The sequence below is a fragment of the Balaenoptera borealis genome (genome assembly GCF_965194805.1).
Source record: "Balaenoptera borealis genome assembly, chromosome: 13".
NCBI lineage: Eukaryota > Metazoa > Chordata > Mammalia > Artiodactyla > Balaenopteridae > Balaenoptera > Balaenoptera borealis.
In genome coordinates, this window is record NC_138870.1 from 24,479,258 (window position 1) to 24,496,397 (window position 17,140).

General features: G+C 35.9%; 1 protein-coding gene and 1 long non-coding RNA gene across 15 annotated transcripts in view; one reads left to right on the forward strand and one right to left on the reverse strand.

Moving 5' to 3' along the window:
- LOC309610006 overlaps window positions 1–15,401 on the reverse strand; it is a 42,350-nt gene extending 26,949 nt beyond the window's left edge. The window contains exon 1 of the long non-coding RNA XR_014233695.1: window positions 1–15,401. This exon is cut by the window's left edge and continues 15,368 nt beyond it. This is a non-coding gene — a long non-coding RNA (uncharacterized lncRNA).
- The window catches only part of CCDC91 (coiled-coil domain containing 91), a 422,422-nt gene that overhangs the window by 54,978 nt on the left and 350,304 nt on the right, over window positions 1–17,140 (forward strand). Inside the window, exon 3 of one of the 14 annotated variants that reach the window (XM_082352212.1) lies at window positions 16,444–16,491. The exons of 11 other annotated variants lie outside the window; for them this stretch is intronic. The gene's annotated coding sequence lies outside the window, so the exon portion shown is untranslated. Of the gene's footprint in view, window positions 1–16,416; window positions 16,492–17,140 lie in introns of those variants that run through there. 2 more of the 14 variants (XM_082352192.1, XM_082352198.1) reach the window with 2 other exon arrangements.

A 17,140-nucleotide genomic window follows, 5' to 3' on the forward strand; every position in this document is an offset into this window, starting at 1 on the left:
CATCTTGTAAAACTGAAACTTCATCCTTATTTCTTAATTTAAAGAACACTTTAAAAAAGAATTTATAGTACAGGCTCCTATATCCAACTTAGTTGGCCTGGTAATTTTAAGTTTATAAAATTTTTTTTTGGACAAAGTGGGTAGTCATAAAGATGATCTGTACATACCTTAAAACATAATATATATTTATAGTTCAGTCTTTTGATGTTGGGCCCACATCTTTTCTGTGAGCATAGATCTCCTGATTGGAGTTCATCATGGACTTTCTTAAATCGGATAAATGTATGTGTATAGCTGATTCACTTTGTTGTAAAGCAGAAACTAACACACCATTGTAAAGCAATTATACTCCAATAAAGATGTTAAAAAAACAAAACAAAACAAAAAACTTTAAAACATTATCTTCAATTCCTAGTTTCAATTTCCTTTTAAGTGTACTGAGACAGTTAAAAATGGTCCCAGTGGTTATTATACTAAATGTTTATAAATAGTCTTGCCTCTTGACAGTATTTCTTTTTAAAGCAATTAATTAGCCTTTATCAATTTGTTATAAAGTGTTCAATTTATTCATGGGAACAATTACTTCTAGTTCTTATAGATTTTAAAAAATATTTAACCAGATTATGTAATTATATTAACAGATAAAACTGAGATTAAAAATGTACAAAAACAACGAATTCTTGATAGTGTACAATTCAGCTGATGGGAGCACAGGTTCGGGGTCATGTCCTTGTAACCTTGACACTTTCCTTCACACTGTGAGAATCAAAAGTAGTTGAGAACATTGGTTTACCTCATGATTTACTCATGAGTTAGTTAATGGAAGACAATTAAGAGAACTTTCGCAGATAGTAAGTTGATAATTTAAAAGTTTTTAAAAATTTCATTGCATTATACCTATAAATTGGCAGTCTGCTTTCTTTTCTGTTGTTATGGTGAGTTTATACATGCCATAAAATGAAATTATAGTTTTTGTTTTTCTGTTGTACAGCAAACAACATCAAAATTTAATTAGTTTTGTTCACTATGTTGTGGGTCAGGAATTTGGGGAGGATTTTGCTGGTTTATATTGTTCTAGTCAGGTGGTGGCTAAGTGCTGGGGTCGTCTGAAGGCCTCTTCATTTACATATCTAGTATCGAAGCAAACTTTACTTGAAGAGTGGGAGGAGATTCATTAGGTATTTTTCTCCTCATGTGAGCTCTCCACATGTCCGTTTTGCGTTACCTTACAGGATGTGGTCTCAGGATAATCAAATTTCTTCTGTGGAGGGTGGTTTCCTCCAGAAAGAGTGTTCTGAAAGACAGTAGGTGAAAGCTGTCATTTTCGTAAAGTCTAGGCCCAGAAAATAATACAATGTCATTTCTGCCACATACTGCTGGTCAAAGCAATCAGTCACAGAGCCCATTCACATTTAAGGGGAGGAGACATAGACTCTACTTCTCCATAGGAGGCATATCAAAGAATTTGTGGCCATTTTTAATCTGCCACAGGTTTAAATGGTGTATATAATTAATGACATTTTTACTTCAAAAAGTCGAGAATATTTCTGGTGGATGTCAACATTGAGGTCTATGGAAGAAAACATGGGTTTATGTTTAACTGATTCGAATTATAAATGAAACATTTGGAAAGAGTAAAACTGATGAAGACTAGAATGCTGGTGGCGACTTCATTATAATAATGGCTATTGTAAAGTTCTTATTTATCAATACAGCTCCTGGTCCAGCATTAGGTTTGAGTTACAGTGCCTCATAGCATTAAAAAAAGGGGAAGAAAACAACGCTCAATAAAGTATATAGATGAATTTAAGTTTTAATCTCTTGGCAGGCTGCAAATCCCATTTGGTATCTGCGTAACAGACATTTTAGACAACAGTGTGAGTTGACTTTAAGTGGACTAGGTCTGAGTTCCATGTCTTAGAAGGCAGCATTTTAAGATGAATTTAACATTTATAAATATTCTTTCTTCTTTGTTATATAAGCTGGATGTAGTGTCATTTTTGTATGTAAGTTGGTAAAATTTACCTTTGATTTTAAATGTAATATTTTTCATCATCTTTAACAATGAAGGACAATCAGATATTATGAGTAACATATTTTTCAATGACACACTGTGGTCTTTTTTGATGACCCATTGGTCATTAAACAGTGAAGAAACAGGGAAGAATTTCTAAAATGGTCATTAGAAATAATTTATTTCACTAGGTTTTGCTACGTAATATTACTTTTATTAAGATCAGCCCACATTTGAATATGTGTTACGTTTAGTTCGATGCTGAGAATATATAGATCAAAGAAATTTGATCTATATATTCTTATTTAATCGATATCAAATTAATATAATTAATACTGGTGTTGAATTAATTTTTGAATAAAGCAAGAATGGAAATGGTCTTTCTGCTTGTGATTGTTTGGTACTGGCACCTGTTTCCATGATGGTGCCAAGAGGAATTACTTTCAGATTTCAATTCCGCTATAATTTTAAGTCATTCTTCTCTTTAGACAAAGGCTGGTTATTTCCAGTGACGTGTGAAACAGTGTTATTAGAAATGACTCATTAAATTTCTTATGTACTTCGGTTCTGTTACATAATTTATAGAAATAAATTAATAATTTTTGTAGTTATTAACTTTGTTTAAAAATAAAACAAATTTTGTTCATTTATTTTTTATTGAAGTATAATTGACTTACAATATTATATTAGTTTCAGTTGTACCACATAGTGACTTGATATTTTTATACATTATAAAATGATCACTATGATAAGTCTAGTACTATCTGTCATTATGCAAATTATTACAATATTTTTGAGTGTATTCCCTAAGTTGTATATTACATCCTTGTGACATTTGTTTTATAAATGGAAGTTAGTACCTCTTAATCTTGCTTACCTATTTCACTTATCCCCTGACTCTCCTTCCCTCTGGTAAATACCTTTTTGTTTTCTGTATCTGTGACTCTGTTTCTGTTTTGTTATGTTTGTTCATTTGTTTTTAGATTTCACATATAAATGAAATCATAATGATACTGTCTTTCTCTGTGTAACTTATTTCACTTAGCATAATGCTCTCTAGGTCTTTTTTATGGCTGAGTAATATGCCATTGACTATCTATACCACATCTTCTTTATTTTTTCATCTATTGATGGTCACTTAGGTGGCTTCCATATCTTGGCTATTGTAAATAATGTTGCAGTGAACATAAGGGTGCCACATATATCTTTTTGAATTGGTATTTTTGGTTTTTTTGGAAAAAATACCCAGAAGTAGAATTGCTGGACCACATAATAGCTCTATTTTTAAGTTTTTGAGGAAACTTCATAATGTTTTTCATAGTGGATGCACCAATTTTCACTGTGAAAATTATATGAGGGTTCCCTTTTCTGTATGTCCTTGCCAAGACTTGTTATTTTTGTCTTTTTGGTAATAGGCATTGTGACAGGTGTGAGGTGATACCTCATTACGTTTTTGATCTGCATATTCTTGTTGATTAGTGATATTGAGCATCTTTTCACATGTCTGTTGCCATCTGTCTGTCTTCTTTGGAAGAATGTTCAGGTCCTCTGTCCATTTTTTAATCAGATTATTTATTTTTTTTATGTCAAGTTTTATGTGTTCTTTGTATATTTCAGATGTTAACCATTAGCAGATATAGTGTTTGCAAATGTCTTATCCCTTTCAGTAGGCTGCCTTTACATTTTGTTGACAGTTTCCTTTATGGTGCAAAAGCTTTTGTTTGATGTAGTCCCATTTGTTTATTTTTGCTTTTGTTTCTTGCCTGAGGAGACATATCCAAAAACATAGCTAAGACTGATGTCAAAGAGGTTACTGCCTATGTTTTCTTCTAGGAGTTTATGGTTTTAGATCTTACATTTAGGTCTTTAATCCATTTTGAGTTTGTTTTTGTATATGGTATGAGAAAATGGTCCAGTTTGATTCTTTTGCATGCAGCTGTCCAGTTTTCCCAACACTATTTATTGAAGAGCCTGTCTCATTGTGTATTTTGGCCTACTTTCTAGTAGATTAGTTGACCATATAAGCATGGGTTTATTTCTGGGATCTCTATTCTGTTCCATTGATCTATGTGTCTGTTTTTATGCTTATACTGTATTGTTTTGATTACTATAGTTTTGTAGTATGATTTGAACTCAGGTAGTGTGATACCTCCAGTTTAGTTCTTTTTTCTCAATATTATTTTGGCTGTCTAGGGTCTTCTGTGTTTCTATACAAATTTTTGAATTGTTTGTTCTAATTATGTGAAAAATGCTATTGGTATGTTGATAGGGATTGCATTGAATCCATAGATTTCCTTGGCTAGTATGGTCATTTTAACAATAATTCTTCCAATTCATGAATACGGTATATCTTTTCCTCTGGTTGTGTCATCTTCAATTTCTTTCAGTGTCTTTTAGTTCTCTGAGTCCAGGTCTTTTTCTTCCTTGGTTAGATTTATTCCTAGGTATTTTATCCTTTTTGATGTAATTATAAATGGACTTGTTTTCTTAATTTCTCTTTCTGATAGTTCATTGTTAGTGTATAGAAATGCAACAGATTTCTATATATTAATTTTCTGTCCTGCAACTTTACCAAATTCATTGATGAGTTCTAGTAGTTTTCTTAGTGGCATCTTAAGGATTTTCTACATATGGTATGTCATCTGCAAACAGTGACAATTTTCCTTCTTCCTTTCTAATTTGTATTCCTTTAATTTCTTTTTCTTGTCTGATTGTTGTAGCTAGGACTTTCAGTACTATGTAGAATAAAAGCTAGGAGAGTGGGCCTCCTTGTCTTGTACCTGATCTTAGAAGAAATACTTTCAGCTTTTCCCTGTTTGAGTGTGATGTTGGCTGTGGGTTTGTCATATATGGCCTTTATTATGTGGGGCATGTTCCCTCTATACCCACTTTGTTGAGAGTTTTTTTTATCATAAATGGATGTTGAGTTTTGTCAGCTTTTTTGTGTGTGTCTGTTGAGATGCTCATATGATTTTTATTCATTCTTTAATTTATTAATGTGGCTTATCACATTGACTGCTTTCTGGATATTGAACCCTCCTTGCACCCATGGGATAAAGTCCACTTGATCATGGTGCATGGTCCTTTTAATGTATTGTTGAATTTGGTTTGCTAATATTTTATTGAGGGTTTTTGCATCTATGTTCATCAGTGATATTGGCCTGTAATTTTCTTTTTTTGGTTATGTCTGTCTGATTTTGGTATCAGGGTGATGCTTGCCTCCTAGAATGGGTTCAGGAACATTCCATCCTCTGTAAATTATTGGAATAGTTTAAGAAGGATAGATGATAACTTAAAAAAAACGTTTCATAGAATTCACCTGTGAAGCCATCCGACCCTGGACTTTTTTGGGGGGAATTTTTTTTTTTATTACTGATTCAGTTTTATTACTGGTGATTGGTCTGTTCAGTTTTTCTGTTTCTTCCTTATTCAGTCTTGGGAGGTTATACGTTTCTAGGAATTTACGCATTTCTTCTTGGTTGTCCATTTTATTGGTGTGTGCTTTTTCTTAGTAATCTCTTATCATTCTATTTCTATAGTCTTGGTTGTAACTACTTTTCTTTCATATCTGATTTTATCTGTTTGGATCCTCTCTTTTTTTTTCTTGATGAGTTTGGCTAAAGGTTTATCAATTTGTTTATATTTTGAAGAATCAGCTCTTTGTTTCATTGATCTTTTCCAGTTTTTTTAGTCACTAATCCTTTTATTTCTGCTCTGAGCTTTATGATTTATTTCCCTGTACTAAATTTGGGTTTTGTTTATTCTTCTTTTCCTAGTTCCTTGAAGTGTAAGGTTAGGTTCTTTAATTGCAATTTTTCTTGTTTTCTGTGATAGGTTTGTACTGCTATAAACTTCTCTCCTAGAACTGCTTTCACTGTGTCACAGAGATTTTGTATCATTATGTTTCCATGTTCATTTATGTCCAGATGTTCTTTGATTTCCTCTATGATTTACTCAGTGACCAGTTGGTTGTTTAGTGGCCTCTACATGTTCGTGTTTTTTGCAGTTGTTTTTCTTGTAGTTGATTCCTAGTCTTAGTATTACAGTCAGAAAAGATGCTTGATATGATTTCAGTCTTATTAAATTTTTTGAGACTTGTTTTGTGGCCTAGCATATGACCTATCCTAGAGAATGTTCGATGTACAGTTGAAAAGCATGTGTATTCTGCTGCTTTTGGATGGAATGTTCTGTATATGTCTATTGAGTCCATCTGGTCTAACGTCTCGGTTAAGGCCAGTGTTACCTTATTTCCTGTTTGAATGATCTGTCCATTGATATAAGTGGAATGTTAAAGTCCCCTACTGTTACTGTGTTACTGTCCATTTCTCCCTTTATGTCTGTTAATATTTGCTTTACATAATTAGGTGTTCCTATGTTGGGTGCATATATATTTACAATTGTTATGTATTATTGTTGGATTGATCCTTTTATCATTATGTAATGTCCTTTGTCTCTTGTTACAGTCCTTGTTTTTTTTTAATTAAAATTTTTTTAAAAAATATCTTTATTGGAGTATAATTGCTTTACATTGTTGTGTTAGTTGCTGCTGTACAACAAAGTGAATCAGCTATATGTATACACATATACCCATATCTCCTCCCTCTTGCGTCTGCCTCCCATCCCCCCTATCCTACCCCTCTAGGTGGTCACAAAGCACTGAGCTGATCTCCGTGTGCTATGCGGCTACTTCCCACTAGCAATCTGTTTTACATTTGGTAATGTATATATGTCAGTGTCACGCTCTTACTTCCTTTCAGCTTACCCTACCCTCTCCCCGTGTCCTCACGTCCATTCTCTATGTCTACATCTTTAGTCCTGTCCTGCCCCTAGGTTCTTCAGAACCATTTTTTTTTCTTTCTTTAGATTCCATATATATGTGTTAGCATACGGTATTTGTTTTTCTAACTCAATTTCGTTTCTTTTTCTGGCTGAGTAATATTCCATTGTATATATGTGCCACATCTTTTTTTTTTTTAACATCTTTATTGGAGTATAATTCCTTTACAGTGGTGTGTTAGTTTCTGCTTTATAACAAAGTGAATCAGTTATACATATACATATGTTCCCATATCTCTTCCCTCTTGCATCTCCTTCCCTCCCGCCCTCCCTATCCCATACCTCTAGGTGGTCACAAAGCACAGAGCTTATCTCCCTGTGCTATGCGGTTGCTTCCCACTAGCTATCTATTTTACGTTTGGTAGTGTATATATGTCCATGCCACTTTCTCTCTTTGTCACATCTTACCCTTCCCACTCCCCATATCCTCAAATCCATTCTATAGTAGGTCTATGTCTTTATTCCCATCTTGCCACTAGGTTCTTCATGACCTTTTTTTTTTTTCCCCTTAGATTCCATATATGTGTGTTAGCATACAGTATTTGTTTTTCTCTTTCTGACTTACTTCACTCTGTATGACAGACTCTAACTCCATCCACCTCACTACAAATCATTCCATTTCGTTTCTTTTTATGGCTGAGTAATATTCCATTGTATATATGTGCCACATCTTCTTTATGCATTCATCTGTCGATGGACACTTAGGTTGCTTCCGTGTCCTGGCTATTGTAAGTAGAGCTGCAATGAACATTGTGGTACATGACTCTTTTTGAATTATGGTTTTCTCAGGGTATATGCCCAGTAGTGGGATTGCTGGGTCGTATGGTAGTACCATTTTTAGTTTTTTGAGGAACCTCCATACTGTTCTCCATAGTGGCTGTATCAATTTACATTCCCACCAACAGTGCAAGAGGGTTCCCTTTTCTCCACACCCTCTCCAGCCTTTACTGTTTGTAGATTTTTTGATGATGGTCATTCTGACCCGTGTGAGGTGATACCTCATTGTAGTTTTGATTTGCGATTAGTGATGTTGAGCATCCTTTCATGTGTTTGTTGGCAGTCTGTATATCTTCTTTTGGAGAAATGTCTGTTTAGGTCTTCTGCCCATTTTTGGACTGGGTTGTTTGTTTTTTTGATATTGAGCTTCATGAGCTGCTTGTATATTTTGGAGATAATCATTTGTTAGTTGCTTCGTTTGCAAATATTTTCTCCCATTCTGAGGGTTGTCTTTTCATCTTGTTTTTGGTTTCCTTTGCTGTGCAAAAGCTTTTACGTTTCATTAGGCTCCATTTGTTTATTTTTGTTTTTAATTCCATTTGTTTAGGAGGTGGGTCAAAAAGGATCTTGCTGTGATTTATGTCATAGAGTATTCTGCCTATGGTTTCCTCCAAGAGTTTTATAGTGTCTGGCCTTACATTTAGGTCTCTAATCCACTTTGAGTTTATTTTTGTGTTTGGTATTAGGGAGTGTTCTAACTTCATTCTTTTCCACGTAGCTGTCCAGTTTTCCCAGCACCACTTATTGAAGAGGCTGTCTTTTCTCCACCGTATATTATTGCATCCTTTATCAAAGATAAGGTAACCATATGTATGTGGGTTTATATCTGGGCTTTCTATCCTGTTCCATTGATCTGTATTTCTGTTTTTGTGCCAGTACCATATTGTCCTGATTACTGTAGCTTTGTAGTATAGTCTGAAGTCTGGGAGCCTGATTCCTCCAGCTCTGGTTTTCTTTCTCCAGATTGCTTTGGCTATTCGGGGTCTTTTGTGTTTCCATGTAGATTATGAAATATTTTGTTCCAATTCTGTGAAAAATACCATTGGTAATTTGATAGGGATTGCATTGAATCTGTAGATTGCTGTGAGTAGTATAGTCATTTTCACGATATTGATTCTTCCAATCCAAGAACATGGTATATCTCTCCATCTGTTGGTATCATCTTTAATTTCTTTCATCAGTGTCCTTTAGTTTTCTGCATACAGGTCTTTTGTCTCCCTTGGTAGGTTTATTCCTAGGTATTTTATTGTTTTTGTTGCAGTGGTAAATGGGAGTGTTTCCTTAATTTCTCTTTCAGATTTTTCATCATTAGTGTACAGGAATGCAAGAGATTTCTGTGCATTAATTTTGTATCCTGCTCCTTTACCAGATTCATTGATTTGCTCTAGTAGTTTTCTGGTAGCATGTTGAGGATTCTCTGTATAGTATCATATTATCTGCAAACAGTGACAGTTTTACTTTTTCTTTTCCGATTTGTATTCCTTTAATTTCTTTTTCTTCTCTGATTTCTGTCACTAAAACTTCCAAAACTATGTTGAATAATAGTGGTGAGAGTGGGCCACCTGGTGTTCCTGATCTTAGTGGAAATGGTTTCAGTTTTTCTCCATTGAGAACGATGTTGGCTGTGGGTGTGTCATATGTGGCCTTTATTATGTTGAGGTAAGTTCGCTCTGCCTGCTTACTGGAGGGTTTTTATCATAAATGGGTGTTGGATTTTGTCAAAAGCTTTTTCTGCATCTATTGAGATTATCATATGATTCTTATCCTTCGGTTTGTTAATATGGTGTATCACATTGATTGATTTGCATATATTGAAGAATCCTTGCATTCCTGGGATAAACCCCACTTGATCATGGTGTATGATCCTTTTAATGTGCTGTTGGGTCTGTTTCTTAGTATCTTGTTGAGTATTTTTGCATGTATGTTCATTAGAGATGTTGGCCTGTAGTTTTCTTTTTTCTGACATCTTTGTCTGGTTTTGGTATCAGGGTGATGGTGGCCTCGTAGAATGAGTTTGGGAGTGTTCCTCTCTCTGCTATGTTTTGAAAGAGTTTGAGAAGGATAGGTGTTAGCGCTTCCCTAAATGTTTGATAGAATTCTCCTGTGAAGCCATCTGTTACTGGGCTTTTGTTTGTTGGAAGATTTTAAATTAAGGTTTCAATTTCAGTGCTTTTGATTAGTCTGTTTATATTTTCTTTTTGTTCCTAGTTCAGTCTTGGAAGGTTGTGCTTTTCCAAGAATTTGTCCATTTCTTCTAGGTTATCCATTTTATTGGCATATAGTTGCTTGTAGTAATCTGTCATGATCCCTTGTATTTCTGCAGTGTCAGTTATTACTTCTCCTTTTTCATTTCTAATTCTGTTGATTTGAGTGTTTTCCCTTTTTTCTTGATGAGCCTGTCTAATGGTTTATCAATTTTGTTTATTTTCTCAAAGAACCAGCTTTTAGTTTTGTTGATCTTTGCTATTTTTTCCTTTATTTCTTTTTCATTTATTTCTGATCTGATTTTTATGATTTCTTACTTTTTGCTAACTTTGGGTTTTCCTTTATTCTTCTTTCTCTAATTGCTTTAGGTGTAAGGGTAGGTTGTTTATTTGAGATGTTTCTTGTATCTTGTGGTAGGATTGTATTGCTATAAACTTCCCTTTTAGAACTGCTTTTGCTGCATCCCATAGGTTTTGGGCCATCGTCCTTTCATTGTCATTTGTTTCTAAGTATTTCTTGATTTCATTAGTGATCTCTTGGTTATTTAGTAGTGTATCGTTTAGCCTCCATGTGTTTGTATTTTTTACATTTTTTTTTTGTAATTGATGCCTAGTCTCATAGCGTTGTGGCCAGAAAAGATACTTGATACGATTTCAATTTTATTAAATTTACCAAGGCTTGATTTGTGACCCAAGATATGATCTATCTTGGAGAATGTTCCATGAGCACTTGACAAGAATGTGTATTCTGTTGTTTTTGGATGGAATGTCCTATAAATATCAATTAAGTCCATCTTGTTTAATGTATCATTTAAAGCTTGTGTTTCCTAATTTATTTTCATTTTGGATGATCTGTCCATTGGTGAAAGTGGGGTGTTAAAGTCCCCTACTATGTTTGTGTTACTGTCGATTTCCCCTTTTATGGCTGTTAGTATTTGCCTTATGTATTGAGGTGCTCCTATGTTGGGTGCATAAATATTTACAATTGTTATATCTTCTTCTTGGATCGATCCCTTGATCATTATGTAGTGTCCTTCTTTGTCTCTTGTAATAGTCTTTATTTTAAAGTCTATTTTGCCTGATATGAGAATTGCTACTCCAGCTCTCTTTTGATTTCCATTTGCATGGAATATCTTTTTCCATCCCCTCACTTTCAGTCTGTATGTGTCTCTAGGTCTGAAGTGGGTCTCTTGTAGACAGCATATATACAGGTCTTGTTTTTGTATCCATTCAGCCAGTCTGTGTCTTTTGGTGGGCACATTTAATCCATTTACATTTAAGGTAATTAGTGATATGTATATTCCTATTACCATTTTCTTAATTGTTTGCAGTTTGTTGTTGTAGGTCTTTTTCTTGTCTTGTGTTTCCTGCCTAGAGAAGTTCCTTTAGCGTTTGTTGTAAAGCTGGTTTGGTGGTGCTGAATTCCCTTAGCTTTTGCTTGTCTGTAAAGGTTTTAATTTCTCCATGGAATCTGAATGAGATCCTTGTTCAGTAGAGTAATCTTGGTTGTAAGTGTTTCCCTTCCATCACTTTAAATATGTCCTGCCACTCCCTTCTGGCCTGCAGAGTTTCTGCTGAAAGATCAGCTGTTAACCTTATGGGGATTCCCCTGTATGTTATTTGTTGCTGTTCCCTTGCTGCTTTTAATGTTTTTTCTCTGTATTTAATTTTTGATCGTTTGATTAATATGTGTCTTGACGTGTTTCTCCTTGGATTTATCCTGTATGGGACTCTCTGCCCTTCTTGGACTGGACTATTTCCTTTCCCATATTAGGGAAGTTTTCAACTATAATCTTTTCAAATATTTTCTCTGTCCCTTTGTTTTTCTGTTCTTCATCAGAGACCCCTATAATTAGGATGTTGGTGCATTTAATGTTGTCCCAGAGGTCTCTGAGTCTGTCCTCAATTCTTTTCATTCTTTTTTCTTTATTCTTATCTGTGGTAGTTATTTCCACTGTTTTGTCTTCCAGGTCACTTATGTGTTCTTCTGCCTCAGTTTTTCTGCTATTGATTCCTTCTATAGAATTTTTAATTTCATTTATTGTGTAGTTCATCGTTTGTGTGATCATTACTTCTTCTACGTCCTTGTTAAACGTTTCTTGTATTTTCTACATTCTATTTCTAAGATTAGGATCATCTTTACTATCATTACTCTGAATTCTTTTTCAGGTAGGCTGCCTATTTCCTCTTCATTTGTTTGATCTGATGGGTTTTTACATTGCTCCTTCATGTGCTGCATATTTTTTTGTCTTCTCATTTTGCTTAACTTACTGTGTTTGTGGTCTCCTTTTCGCAGGCTGCTGGATCGTAGATCTCATTGTTTTTGGTGTCTGCTCCCAGTGGGTAAGGTTGGAGCAGTGGGTTGTGTAGGCTTCCTGGTGGGGGAGACTGGTGCCTGTTTCCTGGTGCATGAGGCTGGATTTTGCCTTTCTGGTGGGCAGGGCCACTTCTGGTGGTGTGTTTTGGGGTTTCTGTGAACTTAGTATGATTTTAGGCAGCCTCTCTGGTAATGGGTGGGGTTGTGTTCCTGTCTTGCTAGTTGTTTTGCATGGGGCGTCCAGTCCTGGTACTTGCTGGTCTTTGAGTGGAGCTGTGTCTTAGCGTTGAGACAGAGATCTCTGGGAGAGCTCTCACCCGTTGATATTACATGAGACCGGGAGGTCTCTGGTGTTCTAATGTCCTGAAGTCTGTTCTCCCACCTCAGAGGCTCAGACCTGACACCAGGCCGGAGCACCAAGACCTTAGCAGTGAATGTGGCTGTCTCTGTTATGAAGTCACATTATGAGGGTTTACCATAGCTGTTTAGCTAGAACAGGCTGACTTGGTAGCAATTTGTGTACGAGGCTGTCTGCAGCAGCTGGTGGCTAAAAGAGTAGGTGTCCACATGTGCTGCTAGAATCTTCAACGTTTATATAGAGGTCTTCACTGGGTTCAGTCACGGATTCGGTACAGATGGTCTCAAGAACACCTTACTCTCTCAAGGTGGTTTGCTTGAAATAGCTCCTAAGCCTGAGGGTCTACAAGCTGCAGGAAGACGTGACCCCCCAGGGCAGCCTGCAAGCCGAGATTCTTACCATGAACCCTGCTGCAGCCATCGTGGAATCTGGCTTTCCCTGCTGCTCTGCAATGAGTTCAGTGAAGCTTTCTCTCTTTGCAGGTGAGATTCATGCTACCTGAGTTTCCCAAAGCCATAGAGTGCTTAAATGTTGGGCCTGGGGTACGAACCCAGCAAATCTGGCTCCAAGGTCTGTGTTACCTCACCCAACAAGAGTGGGAAGGCCATGCTCCTGAACGCCTCACCCCCGTGAGCTGCCTCCTCAAATCCACACTGCTGCAGGAAGAGTCTCAGTCTTTGTTTCAAAATCTATTTTGTCTGATATAAGCATTGCTACTCCAGTTCTCTTTTTAACATTTGCATGAAATACATTTTCCATCCTCTCACTTTCAGCCTGTATGTTTCTTTGGATCTGAAGTAAGTCTCTTTCAGGCGGCAAATATATGGGTCATTTTTTTTGTAACAATTCAGCCAGTCTGTGTCTTTTGATTGAATTATTTAGTTCACATACATTTAAAGTAATTATTGATAGGTATGTAGTTATTGCTGCTGTGTTGATTGTATTCTGGTTGCTTTTGTATTTTTTTTTCTGTTCCCTTCTTTGCTCCACTCCTTGGTGATTTAATGAGTATTTTTGTGTTATGTTTGTATTCATTTCTCTTTTTTTTAGCTTGTATTTTTTATAGATTTTTAGTTTATAGTTACCATGAGTTTTATATACAAGAATATGCATACACATACGTGCATACATATGATTTTTTTAAGGTTGATAATCTCTTAAATTCAAATACTTTCTAATAATTTTGCAATTTTACGCCCCCCCCCTACATTTAATGTTTTTTACATCATATTTTACATCTTTTTGTTTTGTGTACTCTTTAACTAGTTACTGGCCTCTTAAAGTATCTGCATTTTAAAAAACTTTCTCTCTCTACTTTTTAGTTCAATTTGAGTGACTTCCACTACTCTGTCTTCCAGGTTGCTAGTCTGTTTCTCTGTATTATTTAACCTACTGTTGATTTCTTCTATTGTATTTTAAAATTCTGTTATTGTACTTTTCAGTTCCATTTGGTTCTCGTTTATATTTTCTCCCTCTTAAACTCTCACAGTGTTCATCTATTCTTTTCCTGAGTTCATTAAGTGTCTTTATGATCATTACCTTGAACTCTTTGTTGGGTAGATTGCTTATCTCCACTTTGCTTAGTTCTTCTTCTCAGGTTTTGTCTTATTCCTTCATTTGAAACATATTTCTCTATGTCATCATTTTGCCTAATTCTCTTTGTTTATTTCTGATATATTAGGTAGGTTGGTTACATTTTCCAGTCACGGAGATGTGGCCTTATGTAGGTGTCCTGAGGGTCTCAGCAGCATACTTTCCTGTGGTTACCAAAACTATAATGCTCTAGGGGTGCTACCTAGGTGTGCTGCATGGGCTCTTCTTTTGTGGTGGGGCTGATTGTTGTGGGCCTGTTGTTAGGTAGGGCTCGGCTCTGGCCCTGTAGGCTGCCGGGTCCTGTCTCATGCAGTGATTGCTGGCTTGCTGGTGTGTGGACTGGGTCCTGGGGTTGCTGGCTATATGGCCTGGGGGTCAGGGGCTGGTGCTGGCCTGTTCATGTGCAGGTAAACCCCTAGAGCTAATAGGCTAGAAGGAGGACTCCAAATTGCCAACACCAATGTCTTCATGGTTGAATGATATTCCAGAAATGGCTGCCCACATTATCTGTGTCCCCAGCAGGAGTCCCAATTGCCTTCTGCTTCTCTAGAGGCTTTCCAAGATCAGTAAATGGGTCTGACTCATCTCCTTTCAAAGTACTGCTTCTGCACTGGGATGTGGAATTTGTACGATTTTGTTTGTGCCCATTAAGATTGGAGTCTGTTTCCTACAATCCTCCAGCTCTCCTGTACACAAGCCCTGCTGGCCTTCAAAGCCAGATGTTCTGGAGGTTTGTCTTCTGGTGCAGGTCCCCTGGGCTGGGGAGTTCAGTGTTGGACTGAGACCCCTGGCTCCTTGAGGAGAAGCTCTGCAATTGTGATTATCCTCATGTTTGTGGGTCACCTACGTGGGAGTGTGGGTCTTGACTATACTGAATCTCTGTCCCTCTCATTGTGGCTCCTTCTTTATATATGTAGTTGTGGAAATTTTTTTCTACTAGTCTTCAGGTTGTTCTCATAGGTAGTTGCTCTGTAAATAGTTGTAGTTTTGGTGTGCTTGTGTGGGGAGCTGAGCTCGGTGTCTTCTTGCTCTTCTATCTTGTCCACACCGTGCTCCCAGTTATTTTAATATGTATTCTTTGTATGTTGATGTATAGTTTTCTCATATAAAGTAATAATACTTTTGAGACTGCGGTATCTAAAACTCTACATATCAAAATTTATATTTTACATTAAAACATGGTTCAGATCATATAAAGTGATGTGTAATCATTGTTACCTTAAAATTAGTCATTGGTTAAATACAGTCATCCCTTGGTATCCAAGGGGGATTGGTTTCAGCATCCCCTGCAGATGCTTAAGTCCCTTACAGTTGGCCCTTTTATATCCACAGGTTCCACATCAGTGGATACGGAGGTCTGATTCTTTGAGAGCCTTTTTTTAGTAACTAGGGTATCTTTAAATGCTGTAAAATACAGGTGAGACACAATTTAGGACCACATGAAATTTGAAAATCTGATTTTTAAAAACAGATTAGGACTTACTTTCATTATGAAATGTTTTTTTCCCAAAGTTTGTTGAAAAATCTACTTTATTGTATAATTTAGGTGTGTGATATGTATAATGCTTGTATAGTTAAGTATTTTTCAGTACTTAAAAACACTTAATTTTTACATAAACAATAATAATAAATTTTAAATAAAAAATTGCTCTCAGCTCCATCATGCTAACAAAGCTGTACATTTATTCCCTTTTTCATTTTAATGTAGTAGGTATGGTTTTTAGAGATTTCTTTCATTGAAAAGCAGTAAGTAGAAGTATATATTAGTGGAAATTGAAATTTAGTAAATTTTTGTTTGTATGTTTTGTATTTTAAGTGATTGAATTATTTTCTTTTTCATGTAACTTTAAACATGTCTGTCACTAATAGTTGTTAATCTCTCTCAGTTTTGTTAATGTATTTTAAAAGTTGCTATGTGATAAGCAGAATAATGTTCTTCAAAGATAACAGGTCCTAATCCTGGAAGCTGTAAATGCTTTCTTATTTGGAAAAAGGGTTTGCAATGAGTAGATTATTCTGGATTATCTAGGTGGGCTTCAAATGGTATCACAAGTATCCTAGAAGACAGAAACAAAGCAACATTTTACAGACATACGGAGGAACAGGTGATGTGACAGAGGAGCAGAGAGTGATTTGAAGATGTTGGCCTTGATGATTAGAATGATATGGCTACAAGTCAGGGAATACTGGCAGCCACCAGAAGCTGGGGAAGTCAAGGAATGGATTCTCACCTAAAGCCTGCTGAGGGAAGCAGCCTTGCTAACTTCTTAATTTCCACCAGTGATACTGATTTCAGACTTCTGGCCTCCAGAATCATGAGAAAATAAATTTCTGTTGTTTTCAGCCACCAGATTTTCGGTAATTTGTTATGGCATCCACAAGAAACTAATATGTGAGTATATGTTTCTATAATCAATGAAAGACTTAATCATAGAGTAGGAAGGGACCCCAGACTTAAGCAATCTGCTCCTCTCTTCTTGTGACCTGGACATGTTCACATTTGCACTTCCCTTCTTACTGCTAGCCACTTGTCTTTTGTGTTGCAGCTTAAATGTCAGCCCATCAAATGAGCCTTATTTTTCTACCCAGTTCTTTACTTTTTCTCCTTATTTTAGTCTTTTTAATTATCTGTGTCATTCATTAAAATTGACAAATATTTTGTTTACTTGTTCTTTGATAAGTGTCACATTAGAAAGACTTCCTGAGGGCAGAGAGAATTGTCCTATTCTGTACTCATAGTACAGTGCCTAGTACATAGTATGTTCTCAGTAAGTAAAAATTGTTGGTATTTTTCAATTACTTATGGGATAAATTTCCTAGTTTTTTAAAAAAAATTGTTCATTCTAGTATCTGACAGTCTCATTGACTGTATGCAGTATTCTTAGTTTATCTACAGTGTGATGGTATATTCTGATCTGACTTTTAACTTTCAATTTCATTTGTCCTGTTTAGGAGACCAGTTTGTTCAGTCCCAGTGATGTCTATTTAGGTCTGTCACTGATCTAGTCATTCTTAGTATATTTTGCTTTTTGATAATGTGA